The following is a 12,535-nucleotide window of genomic DNA, read 5'->3' on the forward strand; positions in this document are numbered from 1 at the left end:
CCCACTACACGCCTCCAGGTGGCGATAGTGCAAAAGTTATAAAAAACGGGGTTCCTCCCTCTCTCTCTCTTCTCTCTCTCTTCTCTCTCTCTTCTCTCTCTCTCCCTCCCTCCCTATCTCCCTCCCTCCCTCTCTCTCTCTCTCTCTTCCCCCCCCCCCCCGTTCCGTGTCCATTCCCCTCTTCCCCGCCCCCCATCTCAGTAAGCTGGCCTCGGATTCTTTATGGAGTTGAGGTTGTTCTTGAACTTTTAATCCTCCTGCTACCTCCATTTCTTGAGCGATGGAATTCACACCCAGTTGATGTGGTACTGGCTTTGTGTATGCTATGCAAGCGCTCTACTGAGTTAGAGCCCTCCCTTTTCTTCCTTCTCTTCCTCCTCCTCCTCTTCCAACTCCTTCCTGTTTGTTTTTCCCCCTCCCCCTTCTCTTCCTGCCTCAACCTCTCTGATAGCACCACCAGTGTCAGAGAAGGCGTCCACTACTAATTAAACCGGTTTTTACCAGAGGCTTTTGTTTGCTACTGGTTTCCATCACTAGGCCCCGAGAGACCAGAAGAGACCGAGACCGGAACAGCATCCCCTGTTAAGGGCCACATCATCAAACGGAACTTTACAATGTTTAGTTCCAAAACCAGAACATTTCCAGTCCACTTGGGCCAGCACGGTACGGAAAAATCCCCTGTGCCTTCACTGGATGATGAGGCTAGTGAACTGCTTTCCTGTTTATTTTCTCTCTATCTTCACACTTCTGCTGCCTGTAAAGCTCACCTCCCGCTGACCTGCCTCCCTTTCGCAGCTCCCTTTCAGTTTCAGGGGTGAGGTGCTGCTTGATCCGCAGACCACTGATGAAAATCAGTTAGATCTTTCTAAAGAATTTAGATCTTTGCTAAATTCGTTACAAATTCACCTTTTTAAATTCTACTAAGGCACACAGGCAAACAAACCATCGGTTGTTGTGAACACCACAAACACCTTTGAACACCACAAACCAAAACCAAGGAAGTGTGAGGTTATACCTGGCAGCCACCTAAACTTGTGAAATAATCATAAACTGTGACGTTACCTCACAGACACTGGAAAAGGGCAGAAGGAAACAACTGAAAAGGTTTCGTTCCCCAAGTACTGCAGAGGCTTAACTCACACCCACGCTCTTGGGTGTGTCTTACTCTTTCTCTGAGCACCTCTTTCAACTTACTGCTGGGCTTAAACCTGTGTAAAATCCTCTTTCAATAAATGTCAATGTTGTTGTTTAAATAAACAAACAAACAACTAAAGTGGACAGTTCCTAAAGATAGCCTCGAGTCCCCCTGTGCACGTGTAAACACATACATACACCCCCAGTTTACTCATATATACATACATTTAGAGTCATTAAAACAAGAGAGGTGTTCATCCCCTCACCTAACTGAAGGCCAGATTGTGGGTCATCTCAGTGTGGAGATGACTCGGGAGCTCTGTGATGTCCTGGAGACAGCAGGACAATCATAGGGGTCAATAGTCACAGGGTCAATAGCTCGCTTGCATTTATTTCTCCCTTCCCCTGGAATTTTCCATATATATATATGGAAATATATATATATATTGTAATCAGCCTAGAATATATACAAAACCAGAAACTGAACCTCTAAGCTGCCTTTTATTCAGAGAGCCCACTATCTGACGAGAGAGTGGTTAGCGCCTTACACAAGATCTACCTTTCATGTCATCTTTAACTCTCTTCTTAGACAGGGAAAGGCAACAAAGGCAGTCAGTCAGTCGTCCCAAAGTTTCCTCTTCCCCCTCTGGTCAAGTGGTCAGTCTTGTCTCTGAGAGGCATGGACTTGATGCTTTCTTCCTTATCCTTGCCTCTCTGTAGCAGGGGAGGGTTCAGAAACAGCAAGATCCTGAGGCTTTGGTGACATGTAGATTGAAAGTTAACTCAGAGCAAACAAACAGGTACAGAGGAAACCAGGGATCCCTCCTGGGGCCTGTTGTCACATTAATAAAAGAACCGAAGAGGCTGGGCAGTGGTGGTGTGCACTTTTAATCCCAGCCTTTGAGAGGCAGAGGCAGAGGCAGAGGCAGGCCTATCTGTGAGTTCAAGGCCAGCCTGCTCTACAGAGCACATTTCAGGACAGCCAGAGGCACACCTAGAAACCCTGGGGCAGGGGTGAAGAGGGGAGTACACCACAGATATGTTTTGTAATGCGGTGGCCTGATGCTTGGAGGGGTGCATTAGTAGGGCATGAGAAGGGGGCTGTGAGAAAGGAAGGGGACAGGAAGGGACAGAAAGAGAGAGAAAGAGAAGAGGCCAGCCCAGAAAACGTGGAGAAAGTGGGGGAGAGAGGACTGGGATGGGGGTGGGGATACAGAGACAAAGAGAGAGACCAGAGAGCATAAGGCCAGAGAAAAGAGAGAGGGAGGCCAAAACAGTCCTTTTCTATCAAGCCAGGCCTATCTTGCTGTTGCTAGGTAACTGTTGGGTGTGGCCTAGAAGAAATGCTAACAACTATGAAGAATGGATTTAAGAATGGACACAAATGGGAGCTTAAGGACAACTTTATTAGAGATTAAGAGGAAACCCTCAGGACATGCCAACTGTAAACTTCATTAGCTGCCTGGAAAGTGGCGGAGACATGAGAAAAGGCCAGCCATTTAATCTGGTGTGGCGTCTGACAGGTGGTATTCAAGTGGCCACAGGGTGGGGAGGGAGGCTGAGTAAGGAAACCTAAAGTGTTAAGGAAATAAAAAGGTATGCTCTAATGAATACTTCAGAAAAGCAGGGAGACTGAAGAGCCTTCCAGGCTGCAGCATTTGAGAGGATTCTGGGAAGGAAAACGACAGGATCTCATTATTCTTCCCATCTCTTTGGCCTGGCTTAAGATGAGCCCACCTTCCTAAGAGTGGTCTCTTAACCAAAGTGACTGAAGCAGCCCAACTGAAAAGCTAAGTCTCCACCAGCTTGACCAGGAGGTTTTCCTACGCTAACAAAACCAGTGGAGCTCTCCTTCTCTGTCCTCCTGTTCCCCTCCCTTCCCCCCCTTCGGTGTGTATGTTCTTATACTTCAGAGTATGCAGTCACTGCCCAATTGTCACTGTGACCTAGTCATTTTGACCAGTGCCTGACTGTAAGCCAGGTCATCATACCAGCAGCAGCCTCCCCCTCCCTCTCTTTCCCAGCTTTGCAAGCTCCCTGCAATCTGCCAGATCCCTGGATTTCTCAGTTCTCTAAGTGAGGTTGTTAAACTCAGACATCAAAGGGGCAACTGGTGGCTCCCTTCCGTCTACTCCCTGGTGCCTGTGGGGCGATGCAGAGAAAAAGCTCCTCTTCCAGCTTCTCTGAAATCTATAAGAAGCAACACCCGGGCTGGAGAGATGGCTCAGTGGTTAAGAGCACCGACTGCACTTCCAGAGGTCCTGAGTTCAAATCCCAGCAACCACATGGTGGCGCACAACCATCTGTAATGGGATCTGATGCCCTCTTCTGGTGTGTCTGATCACAGCAACTGTGTACTCACATTCATAAAATAAATAAATCTTTAAAAAAAAAAAAAAGAAGCAACACCCTTAACTCTGCCTCTTAAGCCCAAATTCTCAGAGGCAACTCACCACCACCACCACCACCACTCTGCCATACGTCTACCCTTGGGGCTAATAATTTAATAAACCTCTTACTCAAAAAGATGACCCATCTCAGTGTCCCCCAAATGCCAAGCTCAAGACTTTGCACTGCACAGCTCTCGACTCCTGCCCCCACCTTCTTGGAATATCCATTCTACACTCTGCTACCATGAGTCTGACTTTTTTAGATTCTACATTTGGATGACATCATGTGGTGTTTCTTTTTCAGTGCCTGCTTCATTTCCCCCCAACACAACACCATCCAGGGAGCATCTGTGCTGTCGAAGTGACAGGGTTTCCTTCTTTTTAAAAGCTGAATTATATTTCACTGTACAACATAGTGACTGTGGTTATGATAACAACAACACCATATTGTACCCTTGAAAACCACTAGCAGCACTTGGGCATGAGAGTGCACATCTGTAATCTAAGCACTTGGGAGGAGGAGGCAGAAGAATTACAAGTTTAAAACCAGCCTGGGATGGGTTGGGGAGTGGGGGCTGATGGTGAAATGTCGGAGTATTTAAGCATGAGTACTACTCCTCTTACAGAGGATTGAGTTCAGTTCCCAGCACCCTTATCAGGCAGCCCATGACCACCTGTAACTCTAACTCTACAGGATCTCTGAGAGCTTCTGCCATCTGAGGATGCTGCATTCATTGTTCAAACTGTAACAGACATACATGCATACACAATTTTTAAAATCACCCAGGGAACTTTGAAGGGACGCGGGCTAGCTCAAGTGTGGTGAGCGTGGCTCTGGCAGGCTTTGCTCTTCTCTCTGTCCACTCCCTCTGCCTTGCTAAAAAAAAAAACATTTAGATTATATTCTTAAAGCTAGCCCCCAAAAGTCTAGTCCCCTTTTTGGCCACTTGCTCCTTCTGAGACTGACTATCAAGGTCCAGCTATCAAAGTATTAAAGTCCAACAATCACAAGCCCCCTTTGGTTCACGTAATTAACGAGCTCAATCAAGATATACAACCTCAACCTAGCCTGTCGCGACACGGCCCTCTCCTTTTTCTTTTTATACCTGCAAGGCCATTTGCTGCTGTTTTTCTGTCTGAATCAGAAAGCAGCCATATTATCTTTTCTTCCCTGCTTAATAAAGAACCTCTCTGAAAACAGGTGTTTGAGTGTGATTTATGTCTAACCTGAGGTCAGAAAGAACCCCCACTGTGCAGGGGTGGGGTGTCCCTCAAACTTAGTGGAGCCTATATACAATAATACAATATGTATGTGTGTGTGTGTATATATATGAATATGAGAGAAAGAGAGAGGATGGCTGTGTTAGAACAAGCTAGGTTGAGCCCAGTTTCTCACACACACACACACACATCCCCAGACAGGGTTTCTTTTTGTAGCCTTGGTTGTACCAGGCTGGTCTTGAACTCCCAAAGATCTGCCTGCCTCTGCCTCCGGAGTACTGAGATCAAAGCCGTGTGCTACCACTGTCTGCCCTTAAAATGTCATTTTAAAGAGATTTATTTTTATTTTATGGAGAGCATTTTGTCTGAGTGCATGTGAACGCAACAATGGGTATGGGACTCATAGAAGCCAAAAGTAGGTGTCGGATCCCTTGGAACTGGAGTTACAGGTGGCTAAGAACTGTCATGTGTGTGCTGGAAACTGTACCTGGGTCCTCCTCTGTAAGGACAGCAAGGGCATATATGTGGCAGAACCTTCCCCTAATGAATAAAGATTTCAAGGGACCAATCACTGGGTGAGGAGTAGGCAGGACTTCCGGGTCAGGGAGAGGAAAAGGGCGGCAGGAGAACGGTCTCCTTTTGGATGGGAGAGATCATGGAGGACACAATGTACGTACTAAGTGACTCCTGGTTCAGGTGGCCGATCTGCTACCGGAGGATTTATAACTTAGAATAGCTTACAAATTAGGATGCTAGTTGCTTCGCCCCTCGACTGAGTTACCTGTTGATTCTAAACTAAGATTGTGTGGTGTTTTCCTTCATGCGGTGACTCAGCTGGGTCTCAGAGAAAGGTACAGTGGCAGGTCACCCCAACCAGGCACGGGAATTTGGAAGGGTGGGGCGTGGATGGCTCAGCCTGCCATGTGAATTTAGCAAGCCGGATGGAGAGATTTCGGAGCTCTGCGTCAGAGAGTCTGACGCGCTGAGAACAGGCCAGCCTGTCCCGCTGGTGCCTTGCCGGCGGTAGCGTGGATTGCTTTTATTTTATATTTCACGCAACACACATGCATGCACACATATGTGTGCATATATATATGTATATGTATATGTATATGTATATATATATATATATATATATATATATATATATATACACATAAAATGTGTGTGTGTGTGTGTATTTTAAGACTAGCAATGTAGGCCAATGTGGAAGAGTACCTGTTTAGCATGAGTGAGCTCAGCCTTGGAATCATCCCAGCTCAGAACAGCACCAATGAGCAGAGAAGCTTCTACTCCAGCATCTGAGGCTAAACCCTTTGGAACAGGCAGGTGACATCTGTCCAAATCCCTGACTCTCAGAATCTGAATTGATATAAAGGATAGTTGTTGGGGAGAAGGTGATTGTGTATAAGTCCATAAATGACCAGAAGAGAGACTCTGCATCAAAAGGAAGCAAGATGCTCAGTTAGATGGGAGGAAGTGGTGATAGCCATTACTCCATTCCACAAAGCTCCTGCTATAGTATAGGTCTAGGTCGCCGCCTATCCTGACGCTAGGTGGCGCCAACGATCGCTTGCCGCAGAAGCGGGGCTCCTAGAGTCAGCCATTACCTTCTCCGGCAACCCAGCTACAAGGAAAAAAAAAACAAGCTAGTATCAAAACCACATAATCTTATCTTGGAGAAATGCAGCTTTGCTTTGCATCTCTCAAACCAATAATCTCTCTGAACGCCAAGCCTTGACCCCAAGCCAGAAAGATCAGGAAACATGGCATCCTTTTGTTCATCGGCAACTCTGGGTCTGTAGCCTCACTGGAGAGGGAAGTTGTGAGGTTCTTGCTCTACTCCACTCTTGTGTTCTGTGGAATAGTCTTGTCTTATCCTTTAGGAAACGAGGTGTAACTACAAAAGGAGACCCCAAACTCATTGTGTTTTTTGTTTTTTTAAGTTGAAAATTGGGTGTGATTAACGCACACCTGTAATTCCAGCACATGAGAGGTGGAGGTCAAAAGTCAAGATCAGGCCAGCAAGATGGCTCAGGGGGCAAAGGCACGTGCCATCGTCCTGTCTTTGTTTTGGGCCAACAATATTAAATTTTTAAAAAAGCATTAATGATTTTTGTAATATTCATCTTTCTTTTCTTATGTCTTCCTTCCTTTTCCCTTTCTTTGGCAGAATTTTTTTTGTAGCCCAGGCTAGCCTTGAACTAATTATGTAGCCAAGACCTTGAACTTCTTTTATTTTGAATTTTTGTTAAATTTTATTGATTGGGAGCTGAGGGCCTCTACCGTGGTACATGTGTGGAAGTCAGAGGATAGCTCGCAGGAGTCGGTTCTCTCCGCCATGTGGGTCATGGAGGATAACTGGCTGAGCCACCTTGCTTGCCCAACTTCAGATCCTTCTACCTCCACTCTCAAGTGCTGCGATTACAGCTATGTACCGTATAGATGTGATTATCTGCCTATCATCCCTATCAACTATATCATTTATCTTCTATTCTATCCATCTTTCTATCGTCTATCACCTATCTAACCTGTCATCTGTCTCATCTATCTCTACTATTTATACCTACCATTTATCTGTTCATCTATCTAATCTATCCATCTGTTGTCACCTATTATCTTTCTATTTATACTTATCTATTATCTACCCATCTTTATATCATCTATATCTATAGTCTGTTTATCATCTTTCTATCATCCCGTCATCTATCTGTTTCTATCTATTCATCTACCACTCATCTATCTATTTTGAGACAGTGAGTCAAGATCTTGCTATGTAGCTCCAGCCCAGAACTCACTATATAGTCCAGGCTTGCCCCAAGCAGTCCTCTTTCCTCTGCTCCCCAGTGATGGAATTACTGGTGCATACTCCAGACCTAATTTTAGTCAGCTGATTTTTAATTGACAAGTAAAAACTGTGTGGTGCATAACCTGACATTTTGAAATACTTGACATTTTGGGAATGACTAAATCAAGCTGACGAGGATGGAAAAACCTCACCTATTCGTCATTTTCTTGTGAGGAGCACACTTCAAATCTACTCTTCTGAATTTAGAGAAGACAATGCATTGCTGTCCGTGGTAGCCAACGTCAGGCCCTGCAAAGCTACTCCCCACTGGGCTTTCCTCGGTGTGAGTCACTGACTGAGTCAGTGGAAGTTCATACTTCAAATTCTAACCCAAAATAGACCTACCGCATGATTCAACAGTTCAAAGTCTGAGTGAAGACCCAAAATAATCGATATCAGGACTCAGATATTTCCATTTTTAATTGCATTTATTCACCGATGTGTGCGTTCTTGTGGGTGTGTGCTCACCATGTCATCTGAGCAGATGGAGGTCAGAGGCAACTTACGGGAATAGGATCTCTGCTCATGACGTGGATCCCTGGAATTGAACTCAGGTGGTCAGGCTTGACAACAAGTAACTTTTATCCAGAGCCATCTTGCTAGTGCTCAAACAGATAATGCATTCATGTTTGAAGCATAAGTGTTTACATTAACCAAGAGGCTGAAGCAACCCAAATGCCTGTGTATAGATGAGTGGTTAGACAAAATGTGGCCCGTGTGGCTCAGTGTAAATGGAATGCTTGTCTAGCATGTATAGTGCCCTGGATCCAATCCCCAGCATTGCTTACACCAGAAAAATGGTGGTGCATGCTTCTAATCCAATCACTTGGGAGACGGTAGCAGGAGGATCAGCAGTTCAGGTGCATGGGGTGTTTGAGGCCAGCCTAAGACAAAACAAAAACAAAAGCCAAATAGAGTGAAGACATTATTGAGTGTTTATAAATATTGAAAATTATACCGCATTTGGATCAGTGATGATACACACCTTTAATCCAAGCACTTGGGAGGCAGAGGTGGGTGAATTCGAGGCCAGTCTGATCTACAAAATGAGTTCCAAAACATCCAGGGCTACCCAGAGAAGCCCGGTCTCAAATTCCTCCCCTCAAAAAAAAAAGAAGATTGCACCTCAAATTCATAAGCAGTCAATACTTCTTAAACTTATATTTCTTTCCCACCCCCATCTTTTTTTTCTCTTTTTACATGCGTGTGCATGTATGCAGATGAGTGTGCACGTGTTTATGCTCCTGGAGGCCTAAGATGGACATCAGGAGTCCTCTCTAATGCTCTTCACTTTATTTGATGAGTCAGGGCATCTCAATTGAATACAGAGCTCACTGGGATGAGCTAGACAAGCTGGCCCGCTTGCTCCAGAAACCACCTATGACATTTCCTTGGAAGCACTGGCATTACCGGCTCCACAAGGTCCACCTGATATTTTCTTGCTGCTGGAGACTTAACCTCCAGTGCTCACACTTACGCAGTGAGTTCTTTACCACTGAGCTCTCCTCCTCAGATCATTAACCCAGCATTTGAAAATGTGGGCGCTGGGAATTGAACTCATAACTTCATGCTATGTGGCTGGCGTTTTATCTTCTGATGCATCTCAGGTTGATGCTTGTATCTGTAAGTAAAAATGGAATTCAACGTGCCTTCAAAACACTGGAAAATGGGACAATAACATGGGCCATTGATTATTGTTAAATCTATGGGTTATCGCTGAGAAGCCTGCTGACCACCTGAGTTCATCTGGAGCCCACGTGGTAGATAGTAGAAGCTGATAGAAGGGAATCAACTCTTATAGCACACACACACACACACTAAAATGTAATAATAATTCTATGTGTATGGATGTTTTGCCTGCCTGTACATCTGAGCAGCATGTTTGTGTGTTCAGTGTCCATGGAGTCTAGATGAGGGGTTGGATGCCCTGAATCTGGAATGACAGTTTGTTGTGAGCGACTATGTAAATGCTGGGAATAGAAGGATGGACCTCTGGAAGAGCAGCCATCTCTCTAGACCCCAAACACAATAATAATTATAATTTTTAAAAGCACTGATGAGAGAGACCAACGCCGTCCTCTGTCCCCATATCCTGTGGTTTCTCACACCTCACATTTTAGCATCTCTTGTTTTATCCTGCACACTAAACGATGAGTCATTTCTGGTGCTGACGCTGTCAGGCGCAGCTAGACCCTTACTTCTACACCCAGAGACATAAAGGAAACTGTGCAACTTCATGAAGGCAAGAGGAGGGGCCAGGATTGGGCAAGTGGCTCTGCTGCACCTTGAATCTTTTCTTATTTTGGGGTTTTTTGAGACAGTTCCAGTGTAAAGGCCTGGTTGTCCTGGAACTCGCTCCGTAGACCAGGCTGGCCTTGAACTCAGAGGTCCACCCTCATCTGTCCCCTGAGTGTTCTTATTAAAGGCATGAACCATTATGTCTGACTCCAACTCTAAATCTTTTCTTTTCTTTTTTTTCTTAAGTATTTACCCTTATTTTATGTCCATTGGTGTTTTGCCTACATGCATATTTATGCGAGAGTGTCAGATCTTGGAGTTACAAATGGTTGTGAGCTGCCATGTAGGTGCTGGGATTTGAACCTGGGTCCTCTGGAAGAACAGTGAGTGCCCCTAACCATTGAGCCATCTCTTCAACCCCTCTGAATCTTTTCTTTGCAACCTCTCTGCATTCATCTTCTCCCACTGGAGCATTATGGTATCAGTTCAGCAGATGCAGGGAGTCTTTCCAAATCGAATGACCAGACTTAACATGAAAGTACAAGATGCCCGCTGAAATTATGCTTTCAGGGAAAAAAGGTGGGATATAGCTCAGTAGAACACTTGTCTAGCATACACTAAGTTCTGGGTTCAGTCCTCAGCATCACATATACATTGTGTGGTGTGGAAACGTCTAATCCCAGCATTCTGGAGGTAGAAACAGGAAGATCAGGAGTTCAAGATCGTCCTCAGCTATGTAGTGAGTTCAAGCCTAGGCTACATGAGACCCTGTCTCCAAAACAACAGAGTTGCCCAGGGGCTAGAGAAAACTTGCTACCAAACCCAGTGACCTGAGTCCAATCCCCCAAACACACTTGGTGTTGAGAAAGAGCTGCCTCCTCCTAAGTGGGCCCCTCCACCTCATAGGCACATCATGGTACATGTGCACCACCCCTCCCCCCACCAAAAGAGAATAGTTAAATAAATAAAAATGTAAATTGAAAAACCAACAAAATATTTCAAAACTACAAATACACGCGTGTGTCAGTGTGTGTATTTTTAGAATAAGTAAAGGAGGAGGGAGAGCGGAAGAGGAGGGAAGGAGGGAGAGGGTTTGCAGAAGGCTGTGTTTGGAAGATTTGGGGAGCAGGGATGAGGAATTCTCAAGAGTGAAGATCTGAGCATCCCTCATTCCCTCCTGTTTCCTCTCTGGGTCCAGCCCCACATAGGGGATTGGTACTGTGTGACCTAACACATCTGTTGCCAGGCAATCCGCTGCTCCAGTCCTTACTCTCATTTGAAAGCCCTGGAACTCTGTCTAAATTTGACCAAAGTCAAAATCCTCAAAGGCCAAAGTGAAGACAGAACGGTTAAATGAGAAACCATACACACAAATAGCCACCACTTTATCAACAGCATTCAACTCTGTGTACTACAACCACAGTCGAAAGTTAAGGTTATTGTATTTATAATTTTATATTTTATTTACATATTTACCATACTAATATATAATATAAAATTATATTTTATTTATAATAATTTTTTTTCGAGACATGGTTTTTCTTTGTAACCTTGGCTGTCCTGGAACTCACTCTGTAGATCAGGCTAGCCTTGAACTCATAGAGATCCATCTGCTTCTGCCTCCTGAATGCTGGGATTAAAGGAGTGCGCCACCAACTGCCCAGCCAGGTAACATTTCTTAGGTATATATGATATGAGAGGCTTCTTTTTAAAAATCTACTCACTGGCCCTGCTAACAGTCCTATAAAGTAGATAATATTATTATCTGGCGTGAGGGATAATTGGACACAGACAGAAGATGAAACTGAGACAGAGATTCAACAACTTGAGCAAGATCACACAGCTAGAAAGCGAGGATGCGACTCTTGCATGGCGTCAGGGCCGTTCCTCCTTTTTCCTCAGCGCAAGCTCTACTACTTCTCTTCTTGGCTTTATCAATGTCTCTGTTTTTTTACAGAGACATCTCGCAAGCCCTTAGAGTCAGGCCCACAAGCACTAAAAAGGCCACAGTCAACCCAGACGGACAGATTACAAGATGGAAAGAAACACTCACAAAAAGCAGCTGCCTGCAAACCCAGAGGAGCAGAGAGCACAGATGCCAGGGCAAGAGCACTTCCTCAGATGGCTCAGTGGGTAAAGTGCTTGCTACACAAGCATGAGAACCTGAGTTCAATGCCCTACACCCACATAAAAACGGTGGTAGGCAATGTTAGGGCACAGCACTGTGTGCTTTTATTCCAGCATGCTGAAGAGGCAGAGACAGATGGGTTTCTGGGGACTCCCTGGCTAGCTCATTTCGACAAATTGGCAAGGCCTAGAAGAAGGAAATGAAATCATAGAGCACGTCCTTTAGGGCGCTGTCAGGGCCCACCTTGTTGCTTTCTGTGGCCATGGGGTGTGCAGGCCCTTTCTACCACACCAACAAACCCAAAGTCACAGAGCCAGCTGGCCGTGGGCTGAAACCCGAAATTATAAGCCAAAATAAAACATTGGCCCTTTTAAGTTTTGTATAGGTCTTCTTTAATTCTTCCTCATCTATCTATCTATCTATCTATCTATCTATCTATCTATCTATCAATCATTTTATCTATCTATCCATCTGTCTTAGTTAGGGTTTTACTGCTACGAACAGACACCAAGGCAACTCTTATAATAACAACATTTAGTTGGGGCTGGCTTACAGGTTCAGAGATTCAGTCCAGTA

Source organism: Grammomys surdaster, unplaced genomic scaffold, assembly GCF_004785775.1.
Source record: "Grammomys surdaster isolate TR1022 unplaced genomic scaffold, NIH_TR_1.0 252, whole genome shotgun sequence".
Classification (NCBI taxonomy): domain Eukaryota; kingdom Metazoa; phylum Chordata; class Mammalia; order Rodentia; family Muridae; genus Grammomys; species Grammomys surdaster.